Genomic DNA, 22587 nt, shown 5'->3' with positions numbered 1-22587 from the left:
GATCAGATTTGTTGAAGGTGCGCCAATCTGGTCAATGGAACGTCTGCGTTCCATTGACTCCTTTAACGCATCTATGGGTACAATCGCAATGGCTGCCTGGTACGGTGATGCAATCATTTCCGACGGTAATATAGAATGTTCATTCAAATGATGTCGACTGATGTGGCTCATGCCACGGAATGTAGTTTTTGTAATGTCCGCTGAGTTGAATCAACAAATCATAGCAGATATTGGTGCGTGCCATTCCTGCTTTTACTTCCTGCTTTTACTTCCTGCTTTTACTTCCTGCTTTTACTTCCTGCTTTTACTTCCTGCTTTTACTTCCTGCTTTTACTTCCTGCTTTGCTCCTACGGTTAGCCTACATTCGCAATGGCCGCCAATCCACCCCATTAGGCCATCATCGACTTGAATGCCATCATTGATTTCTACGGCAGCACATAGTCAGGAGTGGAGGAAAGGAGAAGGGTTATGACAGAGACCGCGGTCATTCGGTTGGCCAATTACCGTCATCCAGAATTCCATGACCATCACAGCCCTAGTTACAACATTAGGTTAGAGTTTGCCCTGCTTTCTATAGATTTGGAGATATTTTATATGGTCTGTTGCTGTGCCAAGGGAATCTATGTCAATATGGGGGATTGGAATGTCTGTGGCTATTGACTACTCTGAAGCGTCTAATGCATTACATTAATGTGGGTTTGTGTGTGTTTTAGGCAGAGAAGGACTATCTGATAGGCCTCTGCCTCCTCCCTCCCTCTCCCCCCCCCCCCCCCCCCCCCCCCCTCCCATCTCCTGGCCCTAGGCTAGGGCCTACCAGGAACCAGTCTGACTGGTTCGCTCTGCCTGCCGCTCCGCTCTGCTTGGGCTTCTGACAGGGAACAGGGAGACTGACGGGGGGAAGAAACCCTGTAGAGAAGGAGAGGGCTGCTGAGCTTCGCTGATGTCCTGAATATACTTTATCCAGTGTTTTCCTTACCATTGTACAGCCCCCAACCCTTAAAGAGTTTGGCTTATTCTATGTAACGGCCTTGCGTCTCAGTAAAATTCTGTCCGTGTCTCAGTGAATTTGCTGAACCTCTATGTTAATTTTCCTCAGATGTATCCTCTCCTCGCTGTCTGTCTGTCCTCAGCTGTGTAGCTGATGGGATACCTTGTGAATAGGGACAGAAGTTTTAGCCTACCTGGTTAGGCAACGTGGTTAGGTGAAACACCTGGCCCTGCTACTGAATCACTAGCATTCAAATGCTCGTTGATTTACCACAAAACTGAATGTCAGGATTGCAGTGTGTTCAGAGTGAGACTGACAGATAGTAACATTTCTGTTTTGTTTGCATGTTGGTAGTTATATCAATTGTCATGTAGGCCTTTGTCTTACTATTGTCAAATCAAATCAAATTGTATTAGTCACATGTGCCGAGTACAACAGGTGTAGAGCTTACAGTGAAATGCTTACTTACGAGCCCTTAACCAACAATGTAGTTAAAAAAAAATATGGATAAGAATAAGAAATAAATAGCAGCAGTAAAATAACAATAGCGAGACTATATACAGTGCCTTGCGTAAGTATTCGGCCCCCTTGAACTTTGCGACCTTTTGCCACATTTCAGGCTTCAAACATAAAGATATAAAACTGTATTTTTTTGTGAAGAATCAACAACAAGTGGGACACAATCATGAAGTGGAACGACATTTATTGGATATCTCAAACTTTTTTAACAATTCAAAAACTGAAAAATTGGGCGTGCAAAATTATTCAGCCCCTTTACTTTCAGTGCAGCAAACTCTCTCCAGAAGTTCAGTGAGGATCTCTGAATGATCCAATGTTGACCTAAATGACTAATGATGATAAATACAATCCACCTGTGTGTAATCAAGTCTCCGTATAAATGCACCTGCACTGTGATAGTCTCAGAGGTCTGTCAAAAGCGCAGAGAGCATCATGAAGAACAAGGAACACACCTGGCAGGTCCGAGATACTGTTGTGAAGAAGTTTAAAGCCGGATTTGGATACAAAAATATTTCCCAAGCTTTAAACATCCCAAGGAGCACTGTGCAAGCGATAATATTGAAATGGAAGGAGTATCAGACCACTGCAAATCTACCAAGACCTGGCCGTCCCTCTAAACTTTCAGCTCATACAAGGAGAAGACTGATCAGAGATGCAGCCAAGAGGCCCATGATCACTCTGGATGAACTGCAGAGATCTACAGCTGAGGTGGGAGACTCTGTCCATAGGACAACAATCAGTCATATATTGCACAAATCTGGCCTTTATGGAAGAGTGGCAAGAAGAAAGCCATTTCTTAAAGATATCCATAAAAAGTGTTGTTTAAAGTTTGCCACAAGCCACCTGGGAGACACACCAAACATGTGGAAGAAGGTGCTCTGGTCAGATGAAACCAAAATGGAACTTTTTGGCAACAATGCAAAACGTTATGTTTGGCGTAAAAGCAACACAGCTCATCACCCTGAACACACCATCCCCATTGTCAAACATGGTGGTGGCAGCATCATGGTTTGGGCCTGCTTTTCTTCAGCAGGGACAGGGAAGATGGTTAAAATTGATGGGAAGATGGATGGAGCCAAATACAGGACCATTCTGGAAGAAAACCTGATGGAGTCTGCAAAAGACTTGAGACTGGGACGGAGATTTGTCTTCCAACAAGACAATGATCCAAAGCATAAAGCAAAATCTACAATGGAATGGTTCAAAAATAAACATATCCAGGTGTTAGAATGGCCAAGTCAAAGTCCAGACCTGAATCCAATTGAGAATCTTTCGCAAGGCACTGTACATGGGGGTACCGGTACAGAGTCAATGTGCAGGGCACCGGTTAGTTGAGGTAATATGTACATGTAGGTAGAGTTATTAAAGTGACTATGCATAGGTGATAACAACAGAGGGATAGGTACAGCTGTAGGTTCAATGAGACCACTAAAAGGAATACACATGCAATGCCTGGCCCAAATATGTTATTTTACAGACTAAAAAAAAAAAGCGTTCTGATTGGTTGAAATACAGTTGAATTCCAAATCGACTCCTAGCCTCCATGCTAGCCCAGGGATGGCCAACCCTCCTGGGCAGCTCCTGTATGATTTTGTTTCAGTCTAACTTAAACACATATGTTCATACTAATGATCTCGTCCTCAGGATTAGCTGGCAAGGCGTGCTGTAATAGGACTAGAGCAAAAGCCTGGATAGGTTAGATTTAAGAAATCATTGACAAATCTTTTCTTCTGATAGGCTAGGTGAAATGTTCACCGTATTGCTCAACAATAACAATTTTAGATCTTGATGAGTGCCTAGGGGGCAGGGCCTAGGTGTACATTTTGGCTATTGCCTGAATGCAATGAATATGGGAGCTAAAAAGCTAAAAAAGGACTTCTCTAATCTGAGCAACCGGTTCTCTTCTCTAGCCATGGACTGTCCTGATCCAGTTCTCTGTGTTGTGTTGTTCTGCAGGAGTTCTATGAGCATGCAAAGAACCTATGGCAAGACGAGGGGGTGAAGGCCTGCTTCGAGAGATCCAATGAGTACCAGCTGATCGACTGTGCACAGTAGTAAGTACCCAGTCGTTGTCCCTCTGCGTAAACGTGCTGTGTAACACATTCTTCGACGCTTACTCGGAATTCATATCATCAATTCAAGACTAGAACTTGAGTACAGTTTTAGTATGCACGGGTTTATTTTTATTTGCAAACTTATTGTATTTGTCCAGCTGACAATGGCAACCCCAATGCACAGTATGGCTGTTGTTGAGATTGTGTCTTACAGTAGTGTATTTATAGGTGTAGCTGTTGATTTGCGCACTTACAGTACAGGTTCATTGCTGCTGTGTTGGGAGAGCTTTTTACAGTAGAGTTTCCCCTTTCCTTCCTCCTCGGCTCCTAGCTTGTCATTTCTGGAATTCTTTCTTATCCGTCCTTTGATCTCCGTCGGGCCTGCCTCTGTTGTAAGTCATGCACTGGTCACATGAACCCAGAGTTCTTGGAAGGCAGATGCTCTTGGCGCTTTGCAGCGAGATGTGATGATGGTTCGGGCCGGGTAATATATCTAATTAATTTGAGTCTTTCTAATGTATGTTTCAGCACAATGTTCCAAATGCTTGTATCGCAAGGATCAAGGTTTTACTTTTCCCCAAATTTGATTAGTGTTTTGTCTTTTTTGGTCTCATCTCCTTCGCTTCTTCTGTGCTATGTGCACTTGTGCAACTTCCCACTCGCACACAGACCCCAAGCCCCTCCACCCTGCCACTCACAACAACAAAGAGACGGAATATCACTTCTTCCTCTCTGACAGCAAGCCGTTTCAACTCGCGACTTGCATTTGAGGTTTGGTCCAACTTAAATCGGTCATATCGACACGCAACACATTGAGACATTATTTCATTCATGGAGGAGAACGTTTTATGTCTCAACCACCAAAATGTGGAACAGCGCAGACCCTAGTAAGACGGGAGTATCCATGAACATTATTGTGGAAAATGAATGCTCAGTTTCTGCCGCACGCAGCATTGCAGTACCAGGTACTGCTAGCAGCGTTGTAGCCACATACTGTTATGTGCTACCTGTCGAGTCTGTGTTTTATAAATGCGCAAATAGCATAAAAATAGGTCTTTATATCAGGAGTTGGCAACTCTTTCTCATTCTGAGAAATAAGCATCATCTTGTCCAGGTAGGCCACTTGATTTCAACGTCGAAACAAAGTGAACAGGCCGTGTTGTTCCATCAGTTGGAGACAGTCGAGATGGGGCATTCTTAATTAACGGTTCGGCTGTTCTACCTCGTCAACCAGCAACTAGCTCCAAGTTGGCTAGACTTTCAATAGAAAATATTAGCCTGGCTACACACTAGCCTTGGGCTCGTGCTTGAGAGATTGTTTATGAGACCTGTGTTAATGTTCTATAATTCCTGCTACCAGAAGTTAGTCATTATTAGTGGATGTGCGTTGTGGCACAGTTCTGGTTACATTTGTAACACCATTTTTTCATTTTCATAGACGGTCTTGAAAGCCAGATCATTGATTATTGCAAAAAAAAAGCAGGTTAAACAATTTTTTATAAAATAATGTAATTAGGGATATACAGTGCCTTCGGAAAGTATTCAGACCCCTTGACTTTTTCTACATTTTGTAAGGTTACAGCCGTATTCTAACATTTTATGAAATCATTTTTTTTCATCATCAATCTACACACAATACCCCATAATGACGAAGCAAAAACTGGTTTGTAGAAATTGTTGCGTTGTTTTGGCTGTGTGCGTAGGGTCGTGGTCCTGTTGGAAGGTGAACCTTCGTCCCTGTCTGAGGTTCTGAGCACTCTGGAGCAGGTTTTCATAAAGGATCTATCTGTACTTTGCTCCACTCATCTTTGCCTTGATCCTGACTAGTCTCCCAGTCCCTGCCGCTGAAAAACATCCCCACAGCATGATACTGCCACCACCATGCTTCACCGTATGGATGATGCCAGGTTTCCTCCAGACGTGGCGCTTGGCATTCAGGCCAGAGAGTTCAATCTTGGTTTCATCAGACCACATATTCTTGTTTCTCATGGTCTGAGAGTCTTTAGGTGCCTTTTGGCAAACTCCAAGTGGGCTGTTATGTGCTTTTTACCGAGGAGGGCTTCCGTTTGGTCACTCTACCATAAAGGCCTAAATTGTGGAGGGCTGCAGAGATGGCTGTCCTTCTGGAAGGTTCTCCCTTCTCCACAGAGGAACTCTAGAGCTCTGTGAACATCAGGTTTTCGGTCACCTACCTGACCAAGGTCCTTCTCCCCCTATTGCTCAGTTTGGCCAGGCGGCCAGCTCTAGGAAGTCTTGGTGGTTCCAAACTTCTTCCATTTAAGAATGATGAAGGCCACTGTGTTCTTGGGGACCTTCAATGTTGCAGAACATTTTTGGTACCCTTCACCAGATCTGTGCCTCGACACAATCCTGTCTCGGAGCTCTACAGACAATTCCTTTGACCTTATGGCTTGGTTTTTGCTCTGACATACACTGTCAACTGTGGGACCTTATACTGACAGGTGTGTGCCTGAGCTAAATTTCGAGTCTCATAGCAAAGGGTCTGAATAGTTATGTAAATAAGGTATTTCTGTTTTTAATTTAAGACATTTTTCTAAACCTATTTTCGCTTGTCATTATCGGGTATTGTGTGTAGATTGATGAGGAAATTGTTTTATTTAATCCATTTTAGAATAAGGCTGTAACGTAACAAAATGTAGAAAAAGTAAAGGGTCTGAATACTTTCCAAAGGCACTGTATATCATGAATCGCCTGTAAGTTTGAAAAAATCGAGGTATGATTTTTAGGTCATATCGCCCAGCCCTAATTCTGGTTTGTTATTCTGTGCACCGGGATGGGACCCGCTCCTGGACCGTCAAAGACAGGCAGGCAGACAGACAGTTTCGTGCAGGCTAAATGGAGACGTACAGAGAGAGGTCTTTCCTGAATTGCGGGGTAGGTATGTCAGCTCTCTCCTCCAGTCTCCCACACCCAGAAGCTTAGCAGCCTGGCCTGTGTTGTGGATCAGATGCTGGGCTGGGTGGCCAGACCGGAAGTGCTCCCCTCCCCCCGCTGTATGCTTATGTAAACGGAGCAGCCGAGAGAGGGAGAGCTATTTTTAACTCAAGCTAGCTGCAGAAGGAGAAAGAATGAGCGTGTGTGCGTGTGTTGGGGAAAGAGAGACAACTTTAGCATCATTGATGAAGGTGTTGGCATGAAATGAAAATCTCTGTCCGAGTTGGTGAGGGAATGTCAAGGCCCTCCCTCTGTAGTGTTCCCCGCTCTCTGTGGGTGTGATAAGAACTCGGCTGAGGATGTTGAAATGGCAATGCGGCCTCAGTCAGATGGAGGCAGGTGCATGGAATACCTTATTTTCTGTTATTGTCAGATTGCTAGGTTTTGATGTCTTCTTGGCTCTTTCTGTCATATATGTGGTTGTCTGTGTTGTTTTTAATTCTGGATGTTTTGTATCTTAATCATTTTAGCAATGCCAGAAAGTGTATTGTTCTTAGTTTACAGTGCAAAATTTGATTGTCCAAAAACACTGAAATATACTCCGCTCAGTATTTATTTCACAACACCCATGGGATTGCATCGCGTGCCACATGTATCTGCATCATTTCATTTTATACCACATATATGATCACCCTCCTCTGTCAGTCACATGTCTAGAAGTATTGAAATGGCTGTTACAAGTGTTCCTTGTTTGTGTTGTCAAAATGGGGTCATAGTGTATTCCTGTAACTGAGCACCACATTTTAATTTCATCAACAATAGTGATAAAACATGCTACGTCGCAGATTCTTGAGAGGGGAACTTTTACCGGATCCCGTTATGAATTGGGGGTCAATTTGGGGCGTGCCTTGAAAAGTTCCAACATGAACATGAAGACGATATGGTAATACAGATAGGAAACCAAACAGAGACCCAAAGTAAAATGTCAAGCAATTTTGCTCTGTGGTTTAGACCTACTGAGAGCATGGTAAACCTGCATAAATCTCAGTCCTACCTGAATTTCACAAAAAAAATGGTGTTTGAAATAAATGTCAATATAAAAAAAATGTCTCTATCCATTAGGAGTTTTGCAGTCTTGTCTGATAATTAATCTCTCAAAATGCATTTTCAATTGTTCGCTTTGGCCTAATTCTGTATTCCATACCAAACTTGATAAACTAGGCCTCATCTTGTAGCTCAGCTTTCCTGATAAGGTTTGCACCTAAACTCGCTAGATAATTGGGTGAATGAGACTGGGAGGTGAAGTTGCGATGCCGCAGAGAGAGGTTGTTGAGCTGTTCCCCTCAGGCTGCTGTGGAGAGCTTTCTGTGGAAATGCTGAGGAAATGGAGCTGTGTGGAGCAGCCTAGCCGCTGTCATATGTATCAGCTGAGCTATAGACCATTCAAGTCTGGTCTGTCAATGCTCTCCACTTTTGACGCTACTATAATGTGGCGTAGCTTTCCCTCAAAGCCACACTATCTTTACTCCTCTAAACACTTATCTTGGTAAACTCTTCTCTCCCATTCTCTCCGTCTCCAGTTTGTAGTAGTGTCTTTGCAGGGACAGAAAATGGCTGTGACTGAGTCACTGAGTCATCACATGGGGTGGGAGGGAATGAGAGAGAGAGGGAGGGAGGGAGGGAGAGAAAGGTTTCACTGGAAACAGGGTTTGAGGAGAGTGTAGGAACGCTTTTCAAACTGAAAGCCCTGATTTTGTGTGTTTGTGTGTTCATGTGGGTTCACACACTGCACAAAGAAAATATCAAATCATTCTTAAGTTATTTATCAAGCTGACTTCATTTCCAGCGTGAGAATAGGTAAACAGTTGTTGGTTCCAGCTGTATGGCTGTAACACTGTAGTGCGTCTCACAACTTTCCTAGTCTGCGTAGGTAGCTAAATTGTTGAGATCTCAGTCTGTTGTGATTTCTGGAATGCTCTCCTGTTTAGAGCCTGTGTTGCCCCTTTCCTTCCAGCATTCTGTTCTTCACAGCCCTTTTTGGGGAGGGCTCGCCCCGTCCCTTTGCTGGTCTCTCTCCACCTTTCCCTCCCCCTCTTCTCTCCCTGCATTTCTTTCTATCTCTCTCTCTCTCTCTCCTCCTCCTCCTCCTCTTTTCTTTCTATGTCTGTCTCTCCCTCTCTCTGGCCCCACTCCAGTCACAGAAGATTTGGAGCTGATAGTCTATTTATAGCGCTGGTGGTTCTATCACCATGACAACCAAGCTGGAGGCCAGGGCGCCAGGGAGCTATTTTTGGAGCAGCTCTGTAATGTCAGACACAGCCTTCTCTCTCTTTTCTCTCCTTCTCTCCCTCTCTATTCTGTGTTAGAGCGACTTCTGGATGTGTAGTGTAGCGTACCCAGTAAGCTAAATTATGTTGAAAATACTTTTCCAGACGTTGACGTAAGGTGCATTTTAGGTGCTGAATGAAAGCTAAAAATACGTATTTTCCGGACATCGAAAATACATATTTTCCAGACGTTGAAAATGCGCATTTTCCGCATGTGGAAAATAAAATACAATTTTTTTTGGGGGGGGGGGGGTTTAACGGTACATTCTCAATGAACTAAGCATTAAATCACAATAATAATTTTGCCCGCCTCAAACCCCTGTAAATCTAAGCCAGCGTTTCCCAACCTAGGTGTTGCTCTTGGTTTGCGATATCCCTTGGTTTGCGATATCTAGTAAGCTAACATGTGGCAATGTTTTTAAGATGGTCATGGATCTTTTAGCTATTTGATTTAGAATTTGTAGGACTTCTGTAGGTCTAACAAACCAAACAAATATTTTCAAAGGATTTGATAACATATTGAATTCGGCGTTTAGTGGCATGCAGCATGTTGGAAGTGCTTGCTGTGACTTGTAGTGCAGCACGTCGTGGGCGGTTTGGATGCAGGCCAAAATGAATTGACAACCCAAATAATTCCAAGAGCCAGATTGAAACGTGTCATGCGCAGAGAGCATATCAAAGTTCCAGAGTGGGATCTCTGCTAGTTTAAAAGTTAAGACCCATTATATACAGAGAAATTGGCATAGTAGGCAGTGTAACCAATCACAGCCAAACTTTGAAGCCTGATGAACACTACGTGTTTTTAGCCCGATCTAAAGGCTTCCGGTGCATTCGTAGGAAATCTGAGCCAACCTGGAGCAAAACGTAACGCCGCAGCCCGTAAAGCGCAAGCACGTACTCGATTTACGGTTGATCGCTCCCTGGCATTATCGCCAAGTGTGAGCAGTGCTCATAGCAGATGCGAGACATGTCCCGCTATCAGCTACTCAGAACTATAAAGGCTGACCCAGTAAAACAACAGACTTCACTGCACCTATCCAATGTGTGACAATAAAACATATATATATATATTTTTTTACTTTCAGAAATGTTTAGCTCTCAGTCTTTTTCACCGTCTCTACACACACACACACACACACACACACACACAAAACGCAAACATTACATCTGAATTTTTAACAGATGTGTATTTCCATCTGTCATATGAAACTGCTGGCATGTGTTGTGCGCATTAGACCAGTGTTTTCCCTCTACTTCCATTTTGGAATATTTGCGTGTATTACCATGTGCGCATTGCTGCGCTTATAATGTGAAGAAATAGTAGTTGATCAACATTTTTAAGCTAGATCTAACCAGCTTCAGTTAGCGTCACATTCCAGCTCAGGCTTCGTATGTAATAGGACGGTGGATATTGCTCGTCCATCACCGAGACGGTCAAAATGAAAGAAAAGTTATCTTGCAAATTCAACAGGCTATGGTGTGAAATAGGCTTTTGGAAGTGCCCTCTTTATTTTGTTACTTACCGTTAATGTCGTCTTTTGTGTGCTTATCGACAAGCACAACCACAAACACCTTTTCCCCCCACTCCTATCAATAAAATAATTTTATGAAGTCATACAGAAGTGTTACTGTGTGTGAAGTTTAAAATGCATTCGCTCATTAATAAATGTGTAAAGTGATATATTGTAACCTATTTTTAACACAAGAAAATGTGATTAATCATATATTTAATCAGCCTTCTTCCTCAAATAAGGCAATCTTTTCAAGAGGGAGGGAATCTGATTTCATTGGTCCTCAACTTGAAGCTCAGTCATTTTGTTCAGGGTGAGTGGATGTAGGCGCGAGTTAGCCTTCCCAGGAGCAGGTTAGTTCTGAAGGATTCTTTGCCATAGAAATTAACCTGGCTAAAATGTGAGACACTTTCGTGGTACGGGTTATCCCGAGTTGAACTCTGAGTTGACCAAATTTACCTTGCTAACTCCTCAATCGTAGGATACCCCTCATGTCCACAGGGCGTCAGTTCATGTAGACTACGTGCATCGTGACATCACGTCTCGTGGGAATTCATTTTTGTACCCCCTTTTTCTATGTATCCAATTGGTAGTTACAGTCTTGTCTCTTCGCTGCAACTCCCGTACGGACTCGGGAGAGGCGAAGGTTGAGAGCCGTGCGTCCTCTGAAACGCAAACCAACCAAGCCGCACTGCTTCTTGACACAATGCCCACTTAACCCGTTTACCGTACACCTGGTAACCGTATCAGCGTGCACTGCGCCCGGCCAGCCACAGGAGTCGCTAGTGCGCGATGGGACAAGGACATCCCTGCCGGCCAAACCCTCTCCTAACCCGGACCACGCTGGGACAATTTTGTGCCGCCCATTGGGCCTCCGGGTCATGGCCAGCTGGACTCGAACCCAAAATCTCTAGTGGCACAGCTAGCACTGCGATGCAGTGCCTTAGACCACTGCCCACTTGGGAGTCCACTCGTGTGAATTCTTATGTGGATTATAATAAAGTGACACACTGTTCGATCTCTTCAATAAAAGCTCAAAAAGTGGGACTGCCTCACTCCTTAAAGTACCTTTAAGAAATAATAATGGGCTTGTATAATATAATGATAATACAGTATAATGATCTATGCTTAATAATATGCCATTTAGCAGTGGGAGGATTTTTAACATTAACACATGGGTGCAGAAAAGTGCCAGATTCTTGAATGATAATGACCAAATCATTGTCGCATGATTAAAGAGACAGGGTTGGCGCAAATTGCAGGAGAGGGGATGGTGAAATCAGCTGTTCAGTCAGCTGTCAATTAACTGATGGCTGAAATCAGCTCATCAACTCAGCCTATTATTGGTTTTCGCATCTTTTAGTATGTGACAAGTGTAGGCTAACGGGTAGCCTACAGAATGTAGCCTATTGGAATGTAATCCAATAACAAGGGGCCTCCATCTATGGCACTAGATTATCACCAGCTGATGTCTTGTTAAACCATCAATACACGCTAAATTCACCCGCACAGCTTATCTCAATTGCAACCATTATTGGTCACCTCATTACCTTAGTCCTGCTTGCAACCAAAGTCTTTCAAGATATGTTTGCCCTCTTGTTGATATTATCCTCGGAACAACTTAGTCCTTTTTGAACAGACTTAGGCCGTTTAAAAAAAAATCAATTTGACAAACATTCTGTACAATAAAGTATTTCCTTGTTTACCATGGCAATCTACTGTGGCAATTTACTCAACACTTTGTATGAATGGAAACTAATGTTGGTGTAGCCTACTGTTGTTATTATTTGATTTGTTTCCTATTTGTTATCCATTAATTACAACTGTCTTTAAAAGATAAGTGTCTGGGCCTCCCGAGTGGCGCAGCGGTCAAAGGCACTGCATCATCACTACAGACCCGGGTTCGATCCCAGACTGTGTCACAGCTGGTTGTGACTGGGAGACCCGTAAGGCGGCGCACAATTGGCCCAGCGTCGTCTGGGTTAGAGGAGGGTTTGCCCGGTCGGGATTTCCTTGTCCCACCGCACTCTAGTGACTCCTCGTGGTGGGCCGGGCGCCTGCAAGCTGACTTCTGTCGCCAGCCGGACGGTATTTCCTCCGACACATTGGTGCGACTGGCTTCCTGGTTAAGCGAGCAGTGTGTCAAGAAGCAGTGCGGCTTGGCAGGGTTGTGTTTCAGAGGACGCATGGTTCTCGACCTTCGCCTCTCCCGAGTCCGTAGGGGAGTTGCAGCGATGGGACAAGACCAGTTGGATATTACGAAATTGGGGAGAAAAAAAGGGGTAGAAGTACAAATAGTGTCTGGTATGATCATTCCTTATAAAGATTGGGGGGTAAAATATCCCTGGATTGTCCATATTTGTAATGTGTGATGAAATCAAGTAATTGGGTTGGGGGATTGCCTTATTTGTCCCAGAAGGGAATGGGATGGAATCGAACCCAGGCCGATACTGAAGTCCTATATGTGCGCGCTGAAGGCAATGGCCCTAACCATTAGACCACCACAGTCCATAATGGAACTCAATTGACAGTTCATTTGTAACCTTAGGTTTGCCAGAAACCGTCAGATGTCCTCTTTTTTGATAATATATACTGTAGATCTAAAAATCATGGGCTTTCACATGCCATTGCGTTCCATTCCGTAGGCAACCTCACTACTCTCAATTTCGTCTTGTTTTTACATCTGATATTATAGGCCTATTATGTGCAATTCGTTTTGATAGGCTACAGTTTAGGTGTAGTTAATATCTAACATCTGTAGGGAAAAACTTCAACTTAACCTGACTAACAGGTTGTTACATCCAATATAATTTCAACATTACATTTCACGTAGAAACCTAGCAAAAAGTTTTCATCCTATATTCATCTATTGGGAGGTTGAAGTTTAGTTGAATTTCATATTTGATTTGACATTGTTTCAGTGTTGATCGTAAAATGGTTGTTTTGAATCCACATCTTTGTTTCAACGTCATGCCATCTTGAGAGGTACATTGAAATATAATGTGAAGCCGCAGTCCAACAATTCCTGCCTGAACAGTGACTCCTACTGGTTAATGAGGGGTATGTACTTCAGTGAGAACAAGTCTACCATCTAGATGCCTACCTCTATGTACCCTAGCAACACGCATGCCCCGCCCACCTGAGGATCTGTCTTTTCCATCCATCTATTTCTTGCGTTTGAGTCGTGCAAAATCCACCTGTCACTTCAATATCACTGGATTGATTGCTTTCTTTTTACTCTTGCGACTCTTTCATACTCTTGCTAGTGCCTGTTGTTTTTTCCCGTTAGCGTTAAGACTGCAAACATTTTTGTAATGACCTGTCAAACACACCCCGGTAATGGCTGAAATGGGCTCAATGGGAGACATTGGATTTCTGTTGAATCTATAAGAACGCTAAAGCTTAGTCTGGGTTTTAACACACCGCCTTGACACTTGCTTCACAAAAAAGAGAAGAAAAATAACTTTATTTTGATGTTTTGTTTTTGGGGGGTGAATTGAAAAAGTCATAATTTAATACAGTTGAAATGTTTACAAATGAGATGCATTGAAATGAAAGCAACTTACAAAAATGAACACTTGAATTATAGTGGTATTATGTCTGATCTCGCAAACAATGTACAGTATGTTCAGATAGGTGTAATTTAGAGCCAAGTGTGTTGAATTTTGTATCCTGCTATTGACACACTTATGCAAGAGAACATGACAAAAACTGTGATTAATGAGACAGTCTAGACAGCGCAGGTGAGTGCTGGTAGGGTAGACAGAGCAGGTGAGTGCTGGTAGGGTAGACAGAGCAGGTGAGTGCTGGTAGGGTAGACAGAGCAGGTGAGTGCTGGTAGGGTAGACAGAGCAGGTGAGTGCTGGTAGGGTAGACAGAACAGGTGAGTTCTGGTAGGGTAGACAGCGCAGGTGAGTGCTGGTAGGGTAGACGGAGCAGGTGAGTGCTGGTAGGGTAGACGGAGCAGGTGAGTGCTGGTAGGGTAGACAGAGCAGGTGAGTGCTGGTAGGGTAGACAGAGCAGGTGAGTGCTGGTAGGGTAGACAGAGCAGGTGAGTGCTGGTAGGGTAGACAGAGCAGGTGAGTGCTGGTAGGGTAGACAGAGCAGGTGAGTGCTGGTAGGGTAGACAGAGCAGGTGAGTGCTGTGCTGGTAGGGTAGACAGAGCAGGTGAGTGCTGTGCTGGTAGGGTAGACAGAGCAGGTGAGTGCTGGTAGGGTAGACCGAGCACGTGAGTGCTGGTAGGATAGACAAAGCAGGTGTTTGGTGGCTGCAGCTCTGGTCCTCCCCTTTATGTTAATCTATTCATATGCAAATACACCCATTGTATTTATGCGAATTATTAAAGCGAATACCTGATATAGTAAGAAAATATATATATTTGAGTGCAATCTAAGAAAGAAAAAAGTAACATTTTACAATAAATTGAATACCTGAATTCCCACCAAAATCCCCCAAATGTTTTGTCTGTGCCAGTAAACTGTTTTATGGGCTATAATTCAGTCAATATCTGTTGTATTATAAAAATTCTAAAAGTTTGGAGAATCTTCATCCATTGACCAACTGTTGCATTTATAAGAATTGTTTTTAAAAGATTTTAACAATTTCTGTGACTGTTGCTAATGTACCCTGCTTAGCTTTGGAAACAAGCTGCGTTCGATTCAGCTGAGCTATCATGTCAATACATTTAGACATTGATCAGCTTCCGTACTCATTTATGTAGACTACCTAAATAACATTGACATCTGATTTGCCCCAAAGCACACCGTCATTTCAATGTGAAGCTAGGTATACCATCATTTGTCCATGGTTGATTGGATCTTTTGAAGTTTAGAAGTAGTTACCATTAGCCCTATAAGTAGGATACCAAATTCATGATATTAATAATAAAAATAAACTTTTACGTTTGGATATCGTCCTTTATAAGAAAAACCTTTGAATGAGTAGGTGTGTCCAAACTTTTGATTGGATCTATCTATCTATCTATCTATCTATCTATCTATCTATCTATCTATCTATCTATCTATCTATCTATCTATCTATCTATCTATCTATCTATCGTGCCTTCAGACCCATTGACTATTCCCAAATGTTCTTAGGTTACAGCCTTATTCTAAAATTGATTAAATATTTTTTTTAAATCATTGCAATATACACACAATACCCCATAATGACAAAGTGAAAAAAAGAGGTTGACATGTTTGCTAATTTATGTAAATAAGTTTTTTAAAATTTGCTATGAGATTCAAAATTGAACTAAGGTGCATCCTGTTTCCATTGATCATCCTTGATGTTTCTTCAACTTGATTGGAGTCCACCTGTGGTAAATTCAATTGATTGAACATGATTTGGAAAGGCACACACTTGTCTATATAAAGGTCCCACAGTTGACAGTGCATATCAGAGCAAAAACCAAGCCATGATGTCGAAGGAATTGCCCGTAGAGCTCCGAGACAGGATTGTGTCAAAGGCACAAATCTGGGGAAGGTACCAAAAAATGTCTGCAGATTTGAAGGTCCCCAAGAACACAGTGGCCTACATCATTCTTAAATGGAAGAAGTTTGGAACCACCAAGACTTCCTAGAGCTGGCCGCCCAGCCGGAACTGAGCAATCGGGGGGAGAAGGGCCTTGGTCAGGGAGGTGACCAAGAACCCGATGGTCACTCTGACAGAGCTCCAGACTTCCTCTGTGGAGATGGGAGAGCCTTCCAGAAGGGCAACCATCTCTGCAGTACTCTACCAATCAGGCCTGTCATTGTAGAGTGGCCAGGAGGCAGCCACACCTCAGTAAAATGTACATGACAGCCCACTTGGAATTTGCCAAAAGGCACCTAAAGACTCTCAGACCATGAGAAACAAGATTCTCTGGTCTGGTGATTGAAATCTTTGTCCTGAATGCCAAGCGTCACGTCTGGAGGAAACCTGGCACCATCCCTACGGTGAAGCATGGTGGTGGCAGCATCATGCTGTGGGGATGTTTTTCAGCGGCAAGGACTGGGAGACTAGTCAGGATCGAGACGACAAAGATGAACAGAGCAAAGTACAGAGAGATCCTTGATGAAAACCTGCTGCAGAGCACTCAGGACCTCAGACTCGGGCAAAGGTTCACCTTCCAACAGGGTAACAAAGCACACAGCCAAGATAATGCAGGAGTGGCTTTGGGACAAGTCTCTGAATGTTCTTGAGTGGCCCAGCCAGAGCCCGGACTTGAACCCGATCGAACATCTCTGGAGAGACCTGAAAATAGCTGTGCAGGGATGTTCCCCATCCAACCTGACAGAGCTTGAGATGATCTGCAGAGAAGCATATGAGAAACTCCCCAAATACAGGTGTGCCAAGCTTGTAGCGTCATACCCAAGAAGACGCAATGCTGTAATCGCTGCCAAAAGTGCTTCAACAAAGTACTGAGAAAATGGTCCAAATACTTATGTAGATGTGATATAAGTTTTTTTTAAATACATTTGGGAAAAAATTGTTTAGTTTGCTTTCTCATTATTGGGTGTTGTGTGTAGCTTGATTGAGTAAAAAAATAACTATTTCATCATTTTTAGAATAAGGCTGTAACCTAACAAACTGTGGAAAAAGTTGAGGGGTCTGAATACTTTCCGAATGCACTGTATAAAGACGATATCTTTGAAATACTTTTGAGATCACCAAACTAGTTATAGAAAATATACAAATAATATTCAAGACAAACGTCCGTCTGCCACCAATATAACTACACCAGGTTAGTGTATCTACATGTAGCAGTGTGGGCTGAACTGTTACTGGGGCAATGCTATTATTCAGTCTGACTACTGGGTAGGGTTATTATTGGACTAGCTCTATTAATACGGAGAAATTCTATAATTGAGATGTGTATTTGGACTGGATCTGTGGACACATCAGAGCAGTTGTGGTATGAGACCAGCCTCACCACTCAGTCCCAAGAGGGAGGTGGTAGCTTGCTGGTTCTGCATGTGTGTGGGGATGTGTGTGTCTGTGTGGAGAGTGTGAGTGTGTGTGTGTGCCTGTCTGTCTGTCTGCACAACCTCCTCCTTCCTCTCTCTCTCTCTGAGTGTGACCTGCAACCCTCTTGTCATATTTCACCCTAGTGTGTCACATTCCTGGATATCTCAGGGGAGGGGGGGGGGGGGGTTACCTACCTCTGGCCTGAGAGGCAGGCAGGCAGAACACTGATTCTCCATGGTGGGGTACTGGACGTGAGGCGGGTTACCAGGCCTCCCTATTCCAAAAAGCAAGTCTCCCTGGAGATCTTCAATAATGCCCTGAATCACTGCACTTCACTGTGAAAATGAGCTGTTTTCCATTTATTTCACACAGCATTCATTGCGTTTGATTGGGACGACACAACACACAAGGCCGCTCTGATGTATAGCATATGTCCATGGTGTGAGGTTAGGCTTGTCACACCATTCTAGCAAGACCCTCTGCCCAATTGACTGGACCAATGACGACAGTCCACACCAAGGGTCCACATGTAGAAAAAAGGGAGGGCCTCTTCCTCTTAGGATGGAGGGGTGGATCCGATTGGCCTTTGCTGGCTGACGACAAGTAACATCAGTCAGTCGTCTATAGACCATTAGCTCTCTAAATTCAGCATAAACATGTTTCATGGTTGAACTGTGTGCATCTAACATTTGAAGTCTTCCCCTCCCCCTCACTATTACTACTACAGCAGCTCCATTGACTACAGTGTCTGACAGAGCAAACGGCTGGTGACTCACACTGCAAGCCTCTGTGATCTTGATGTGCAGGAAAAATTGACACTCCCTCTGCTGGTCGTTTGTGGAAGTGTTCTCCATCTTTTTGCTTTACTGGTTGGGGACTGTGACCTCCCTCGCCTAGTCTTAGTCTGTCTGGTATGGAATTTACCAGAGGTGGAATGCCCACCAATGTCATCTTGAGAATGTGTATGGTCTGGTCAGTTTGACAGGCCTTTTTATTGCCTTAACTCCTTACTCTTCTACATTTGCACACACTGTACATAGATTTTTCTATTGTGTTATTGACTGTTTGTTTATCCCACGTGCAACTCTGTTGTTGTTGTTTTTGTCGCACTGCTTTAAAAAAAATCTTGGCCAGGTCGCAGTTGTAAATGAGAACTTGTTCTGAACTGGCCGACCTGGTTCAATAAAGGTGGAAAGAAAAAAATGTATGGTGAAACATTGTGTGGTTGTTGTTGCCCGTCCATGTCTCCCCTGCAGCTGGCTGAACTCAGCCCTGAGTTCACAGACAGATAACAGGAATGTAATGTCTCAAATACAGCCATAACACGCGTTTTTGTATTATACAACATTTCTGGTTTGACCATTTTTGATGCTTGGTCATTTGGGTTACTGTGTGGAGTTTGGTCATCTGTAGCTCAGGAAAGAGGTATATTGTTATGTCGTGCAAATGAGTCATTTCTGCTAATTTTTTCTGCACATTATACTCTGTCCTTAGCTGTCAAGTGTGTAATCTAATCTGCTTCCGCCTTTTACAGCTTTTTAGACAAGATTGAAATTGTGAAGCAGAGTGACTACACTCCCACTGATCAGGACTTGTTGAGATGCAGAGTACTGACTTCAGGGATCTTCGAGACAAGATTCCAAGTGGACAAAGTCAATTTTCAGTGAGTTTGATGTGTCGGCCATTTTTTTATATATGCAAGATTAACGTCAGTAAACTGTTGATCCCTGTGTGTTACTTGTTATCAGTTGATCTATCGGGCAGTAAGTAACTCTGTCTTTTCTCCTCTCCCAGTATGTTTGATGTTGGAGGTCAGAGGGACGAACGGCGAAAGTGGATTCAGTGTTTTAATGGTAAGGCCTCCGTACTACCCAATACTGTTGTATTTCTTCCCACCAATAAGTGTGTAGCAAATGGCATGGGGTTGCAGCCACCTTCACATCCATGAACATCTCCTGTATCATGTCTAACCCAGTGGTGATTCTCTCTCCTTGTCTGTCCCTCCAGATGTGACGGCCATTATATTTGTGGTGGCCAGCAGCAGCTACAACATGGTGATCCGGGAAGACAATCAGACCAACCGATTGCAGGAGGCCCTCAACCTCTTCAAGAACATCTGGAACAACAGGCAAGACCTCTCAATGCTCTCTCCCCCTTTCAGGCCTCTCCCCCTTTTAGGCCTCTCCCCCTCTCTTCCCCCTCACAAACCCATTCCTGCCCTTGACATACTGTATCGTTGTGTTAATCCCAGCCACAGCAGTTGCCGACATAGACTTTTTTCCCATCCCCTTTTGTGCTCATCTAACATGCAATGCGCTACAATTATATGTCATTTCTGGCCTAGGTCTATGATTTGTAGAACCATGGTGGGCTTCTGTAAATGGATGAGTCATTGACTTGAATACGTCTATCTGAACTCACTTTGTTGTTGTTTCTCTCCTCAGGTGGCTACGGACCATTTCTGTCATCCTCTTCCTGAACAAACAGGACCTGCTAGCAGAGAAGGTGTTGGCAGGGAAATCTAAAATTGAAGAGTATTTCCCAGAGTTTGCACGCTACACTACGCCAGATGATGGTAAGGCAAATTCAGTAATGTTCTTGATCAACTCTCTACTGGAACTATTCAAGGCTGTCAAGATCAAGTTTAAAATTGTTAGTCTGTAAATGTAACAATTGTATTAATATTGCTTGGAACCCTTTGGAACTTTTTTGCGACGTGATGGGCACAACACTTCTCTGGTGAAGAATGAATCTTGTTGGCATGGATTATGTTACTGATCGAAATGAAAATGTCTAGTATACAGTGATCAGACATGACGATTATATCAATGATTTGGTCTATTTGTCCTTCTCAACCAGCAACACCAGAGCCAGGGGAGGATCCTCGTGTCACAAGGGCAAAGTACTTCATACGTGATGAGTTTCTGGTACATGCCTTTAATGTCCATTCACCTTTTTGTTGACCTTTTTTTTGTCTGAGACTGTGTGTACCAATATGCACACAGCCCTATGTGGTTATGAATCCCTTCTCTTCTTTGTGGCCTTTTCAGAGGATCAGCACAGCCAGTGGAGACGGAAGGCACTATTGTTATCCCCATTTCACCTGCGCAGTGGACACTGAAAACATCCGGCGCGTCTTCAACGACTGCCGAGACATCATTCAGAGGATGCACTTACGACAATACGAGCTCTTGTGATGGGAGTGGGAGGAGAGACTCCCGGTGTACTGCCGGTGTTCTGCCTATCCTTGTCCAGTTAGTCCCCTCGTCACTCAACCAACCCTCTCCTTCCATTCTGACAAACAAACACCTTCTCCTTGGGACACTGTGTTTCAAATAAAGAAAGTGACAACAGACTCCTAAACACAGTGCCGTACCAGTAACAAGCCAGAACTGCGGAACTCTTCACTGCACTTTGAACCTGTGCTCAGGACTGCAATCCGTGGCTCGTTCTCGATCTCTCTCAAACATACACACCATGTGCGCGCACACTCACACTTGCGGAAACCCTCTCTAATTTTCAGTGTCTCCCATTCGTTCTTCTACTTGGAAATATCCCCGGCACACACTGAGACAAGAACACACACAGACACACGCTTTCCCCTTGTCCCACTGTTTTCAGCCTTGAAAAGCTAAAGTGCCGTGCCTGAGTTACTCTGGCGACGTCATAGTTCTCGAGAGATCCAGTATATGCATACGTGCCGAAGCAGGACCCTGGGAAGGAAACGATGGACAAATTGAAAGGATGGAGGAAAGTAACGAATGAAGAGGCGGGTTGTGAGCATACTCTGCCTGGGGATGGATGGAAACATGAGTGTGACTTGGACACAAGACTGTCACGTGACTTTTACTTCTGGAATCAATGAGGAGGAAAGGCAAAAACATACAATGCATTAATTCATGCAAACAGTGAACTTGATGCAGTGCAAAAAAATCCAAGCTAAAATATATATATATATATATATATATATATATATATATATATATATATATATATATATATATATATATATATATATATATATATATATATATATATATGAGATAGAGATATATATATATATATATATATATATATATATATATATATATATATATGAGATAGATATTTCTATATATATAGATAGATAGATATATATATATATATATATGTATGTATGTATGTATGTATGTATATATATGTATGTATATGTGTGTACAAGTCAAACATTTGGACACACCTGCTCATTCAAGGGTTTAAGGGTAGAATAATAGTGAAGACATCAAAACTATGAAATAACACATCTGGAATTATGTAGTAACCAAAAAGTGTTAAACAAATCTAAATATATTTTATATTTGAGATTCTTCAAAGTAGCCACCCTTTGCCTTGATGACAGTGTTGCACACTCTTAGCATTCTCTCAACCAGCTTCACCTGGAATGCTTTTCCAACAGTCTTGAAGGAGTTCTCACATATGCTGAGAACTTGTTGGCTTCTTTTCCTTCACTCTGCGGTCCAACTCATCTCAAACCATCTCAATTGGGTTGAGGTCAGGTGACTGTGGAGGCCAGGTCATCTGATGCAGCACTCCATCACTCTCCTTCCTGCGTTTTTGGGTCATTGTCCTGTTGAAAAACAAATGATAGTTCCACTAAGCGCAAACCAGATGGGATGGCGTATCGCTGCAGAATGCAGCCATGCTGGTTAAGTGTGCCTTGAAATCTAAATAAATCAGTGTCACCAGCAAAGCACCATCACACCTCCTCCATGCTTCACGGTGGGAACCACACATGCAGAGATCCTCCATTCACCTATTCTGTGTCTCACAAAGATGCGATGTTTGGAACCAAAAATCTCTCATTTGGACTCATCAGACCAAAGGACAGATTTCCACTGGTCTAATGTCCATTGCCCATGTTTCTTGGCCCAAGCAAGTCTCTTCTTATTGGTGTCCTTTAGTAGTGGTTTCTTTGCAGCAATTCCACTATGAACGCCTGATTCACACAGGCTCCTCAGAACAGTTGATGTTGTGATGTGTCTTTACTTGAACTCTCTGAAGCATTTATTTGGGCTGCAATCTGAGGTGCAGTTAAATCAAATGAATTTATCCTCTGCAGCAGAGGTAACTCTGGGACTTCCTTTCCTGTGGCGGTCTTCATGAGAGCCAGTTTCATCATAGAGTTTGATGGTTTTGCGACTGCACTTGAAGAAACTTTCAAAGTTCTTGAAATGTTCTGTATTGACTGATAATCATCTCTTAAAGTAATGATGGATTGTCGTTTCTCTTTGCTTATTTGAGTAGTTCTTGCCATAATATGGACTTATGGATTCTGTATACCTCCCCGACCTTGTTACAACACAA

General features: G+C 43.2%; 1 pseudogene; it reads left to right on the top strand.

The window, feature by feature from the left end:
* LOC110527780 overlaps nucleotides 1–21215 on the top strand; it is a 45435-nt pseudogene extending 24220 nt beyond the window's left edge.
* Nucleotides 21216–22587: the final 1372 nt, after the last annotated feature.

This window comes from Oncorhynchus mykiss, chromosome 7 (genome assembly GCF_013265735.2).
Source record: "Oncorhynchus mykiss isolate Arlee chromosome 7, USDA_OmykA_1.1, whole genome shotgun sequence".
Lineage (NCBI taxonomy): Eukaryota > Metazoa > Chordata > Actinopteri > Salmoniformes > Salmonidae > Oncorhynchus > Oncorhynchus mykiss.
The sequence above is the reverse complement of the archived record's forward strand: the minus strand, read 5'-3'. Positions and strand labels throughout refer to the sequence as shown.